Source organism: Eptatretus burgeri, chromosome 11, assembly GCF_056783735.1.
Source record: "Eptatretus burgeri isolate ZD-2024b chromosome 11, Ebu_testis_v1, whole genome shotgun sequence".
Lineage (NCBI taxonomy): Eukaryota > Metazoa > Chordata > Myxini > Myxiniformes > Myxinidae > Eptatretus > Eptatretus burgeri.
The window spans coordinates 53,192,862-53,197,263 of NC_140971.1; the positions used below are offsets into that span (position 1 = coordinate 53,192,862).

General features: G+C 39.4%; 1 long non-coding RNA gene across 1 annotated transcript; it reads right to left on the minus strand.

The window, feature by feature from the left end:
• Nucleotides 1-286: 286 nt before the first annotated feature.
• LOC147017085 (uncharacterized) lies at nt 287-2,611 on the minus strand. Its single transcript, XR_015049717.1, has 4 exons — nt 1,514-2,611; nt 1,195-1,353; nt 790-847; nt 287-556 (listed from the first exon to the last, which is right to left on the minus strand). It is a non-coding gene; the product is annotated as an uncharacterized LOC147017085 (long non-coding RNA).
• Between the last annotated feature and the right edge of the window lie 1,791 nt (nt 2,612-4,402).

Below are 4,402 nucleotides of genomic sequence, written 5' to 3' on the forward strand. Positions count from 1 at the left end.
TCCACACAAAAACTCCACACACATAAACCCTGTCCACATAAGCCCCTCCCACACAAGCTCCACCCACATAAACCCCGCCCACACACACCCCGCCCACACAAGCCCCACCGAAGCCCCGCCCACACAAGCACCACCCACATAAACCCCTCCCACACAAGCCCCACCCACACAAGCCCCACCCACACACACCCCGCCCACACAAGCCCCACCGAAGCCCCGCCCTCACAAGCCCCTCCCACACAATCCCCACCCCTCATCCCCCTGTGCGCCCCACCTTTGACCCACCACCTCCCTCATCCCACCCCCCACCCTTCCCCACACACACACATGGGGAGGGGAGGGATGGGATGAGGGGGTGATGGGTCATTGGGGGGGCGCACCTACCCTCCCTTCATGTCTTGATTCTTTTTTTGTAATTCAGAATCAAGTAATTGTATACAAAACAAATATAATTTATTAATATTGAAAATATTAAATATTCATTTGCGAGAATGTATAATCTTTCCCAGCAATCTTCTCCAGATGTCTTGTGATTTCAAAACTCAGACACCATATTCTGTTTTGAAACAAAAAGTGGATAATAATTAGGTTTTATAAAGATAATTACATGGTAATATGAGTAAGCCTCGTTGACCACTGAATTAACATACCAGGAGCCTGTCATCCTTTCAAGGTCAATAAAATGAATTCCAGTGTACTGACAACACCACATCCAAACTAATGATGCAACCAACATTAGACGACATTCTAAAGAGAGAGTGATATTAATAATAATTCAGAAACATTTACCTCCAGAAAATCATGTGTTGTACAAGATTGCTTCAACAGCTGATGTTGTGTGATAGTGCTGAAAAAAAAAAATAATAAGTCAAGGGTATAGATGAAGAGACAGACAGAGAGAGATACAAACAGACAGGGAAAGCAACACACACACACACACACACACACACACACACACACACACACACACACACACACACACACACACACACACACACACACACACACACACACACACACACACACACACACACGCACACATAGACACACATAGACACACACACACACACACACGTGTCTCACCATTGGTTTAATTCATTCGAGATCAGAGACCAGTCATTATAAATCATTGATCTCTTCAATAAGAGCAGAGAGAGTTAGGTAGAAAGACAGACACACACACACGTGTCTCACCATTGGTTTAATTCCTTCGAAATCAGAGGACGTGATAAGACTTCGTTCCACTCATTGTAAATGTCTTTCAATTCTCTTCTAAAATCATTGATCTCTTCAATAAGAGTATTAATTTCATGCACCACGTCGTGATACGTAAACTCAATTTCTTGCAATGACCTGTCAGGGAAAAAATATATATATATATATATATATATATATATATATATATATATATATATATATATATATATATATATATATATATATCAGAATTATCATGATTTAATTAATAATCATTTGCTTCATCGTTCAAAGAGAAAACCATACACAAACTTACCAACTCTGTAGTGAGCTTTTGTCTTCATCGGAAGAAAGATCGCCCATGTCTCAGTTGTAAAAATGAAAATCCCGTCTGGCAGAAACTTTGTCTGGTGAATCACTTATAAGGCAACGACGAGGAAATTCCCTAAGCATTGGGTGCGGCCACAGGAAATGACAGCTTGGAAAATAACTGGGCGATTGTATGAATCATTTACAAAACATACTTAAAATGGTTTTGATTCAAATGTTTTCAGTTCGTGTTCTGAGATAAAATATAAACACGAGACCTTGTCTCACAGAATAGTTCCTATTTTTTCACAGCATGACTGTTTAAAACCACACAGTACGACCGTGTCAAAAAACACTTCCTCATTTTCACGGCATGAACTGAAAACATTTGAAACAATTTACTATAATCTCAAAATGATATGTGGCTCAGGAGGTGGTCAAACAAGAGCATTAAGAGAAGTTTATCATTTCGTAATGGCACAAAAGGGGTATCTTAAAAAATATAAAGATTCAAATGTTTTGTTTGTCAATATTTTAGATGGGGATTATTGTGCAAAGAAAATTAAACTATTGAAGGAATTTGAGAATGAACAAATCTTTATAGGTTCAATGAGTGAGCTGATCAACTTCCAGGTTAAAAGGGGAGACAAATAAATATACCTTGGGATAGCCTGGTTATATATATACAAAGCCTGGTGTTGGCTTAGTGGTTAGGGTGGCGGCTTGGGATCCCAGTGTCCCGAGTTTGAATCCTGCTCAGCTGATGAATTAACACCAGGGGGTTGACTCAGCCTGTCATCCATCTGAGGTTGGCGAAATGAGTACCAGTGTACTGGGCCGGTGTATACCCTGGTTAAAATAGGTGTACCATATCCCTGTGTTGTAAGAGGCGTCCAGGAAGGGCATCCGGCCATAAAACATTGCCTCACAAAAAGCCAAACCCCTGCACAGCAGGGAAAAACGGATAAAAAGGGGGTTTATTTTTAGGGAAAAAAAAGGGAATCGCTGAAAATCCCCCATTCATTTACATGGGGAAAAGTGAGCTATAACCAGTATATTCACCCTACTGACCTCTATAGGCCTCTGATATGGGAAGTTACAAAAATTTCCAATGATAACTGTGCTCTGCAGAAATTTTTATACGTGATTACAGACAAACAAACAAACAAAAAAAAACAAACAAAACAAAAAAAAACATACAAGCTGACTAACATATCTTGCAAAAACTTCGTTTTGGCAAGATAACAAGAAATCAAACAAACGGAGTGAAAACTGGGGACTCCCTTGCTTTGGCGCCCGGCGACGGCGTCATGCCATCGGAATTCCTGGATGTGGAATTCGGAAGGAGCGGTGCGCAATCGTCAAAGCCGAGAAATAAAGGAAATTAAGTGGATTAGATAGGTTCTTCTTCTTCTTCTTCTTCTTCTTCTTCTTCTTCTTCTTCTTCTTCTTCTTCTTCTTCTTCTTCTTCTTCTTCTTCTTCTTCTTCTTCTTCTTCTTCTTCTTCTTCTTCTTCTTCTTCCTCCTCATCCTCTTCTTCTTCTTCATTTCTGTTCACCCTGAACGTTTGTTGAGCACAAACAAATTTTTATCTTCCAAACAAACATTCATTGGGACCAGTAGGGGGCATGCATTGTAAAAGCGATTCTCGCTCTTATTATTATTATTATTATTATTATTATTATTATTATTATTATTATTATTATTATTATTATTATTATTCTCACATGTGCATAGAGTGTCTGCTATAGTCCGTTTGCCACCCTTGTATATGTTCTGTATTCAACCTTGTTGTAATGAGAAGTGTATTGTTTTTTGATGGTTTCGAACTCACATGGGTCTATAGAGAAAATTTGGCTTGGTTGCCGGAGCGGAAACCTTGGGGAACTCCGCTAATTTGCATAAATCCACGATGGCCAACACGGACGGGGGTGGAATTTAACTTTTCAACCAATTAACTTACGATCACGCGTGATACCTCTTTTCCATATAATTTTGACCTGAGGAATCCATTTCTGAGGTCAATTTTGTGATTCGGGGTCAAAGTCAGGGTCAAAGGTCAAGTTCAAGGTCATTTCGGCCAAAAATGAAATAATATAATAATAATCGAAAAACTTCCGGTTCCGGTTTTGAGCGGCAAGAGGTCTCCTTCGGGGCTCCCTGCTGACTTTCTCAAAGTTAAGTTCCGGTTGTTATTTGTCCCGTTTTAACTGTTTAATTTTCTCACCTACATGTTAATGTGTGTTCCTAGTTCGGTTTTGTTTCAAAAATCGTGCTATTTTGTGAGTATTTATGTCGACGTTCTTACCTGGTGTTTGAGGCCTAGTCCTAGGCTTGAGGCCTACCGGTTCCACTCGGTGTTCGATCGTTTTTTATTTTATTTTTTTTTTTTTTCTCCCCATTACCTTCAATTTCTATCCTCCCCATTACCTTCAATTTTCATCCTCCCCACTTTCCAAACATCCCCCATTCTCCCAACTAATCTCTTTCTTATCTCAAAAAAAAAAATAAATAAAAAAAAATATACCAACAACAACAACAACAACAACAACACGCTCACCTTCTCCCGATTCTGCTACTTCTTCTTCCTCTTAACTTCCTCCTCGTCTTCCTCGATTTTTTTTTTTTTTTTTTACACTTCCATGACCTAATCTGTTGAACTCTCTCATACATTAATATTACAACAAAAACGATCTTATAATGCTTCATCTTCCTCTCTCACACATGTGGTACTCTTTACTGTTTCACAATGCACTACTCTTCTGCTATTTTAACAGACTGCTCTCATTTCGACCTCTCCTTCATTCCTTGCCTAAAAAATCCAACTATTACAGCGCTTCTTCTCTCCATGCTCTGAATTCGCCTTCATTGCATCCATCAAGAATTGTGTTAAATC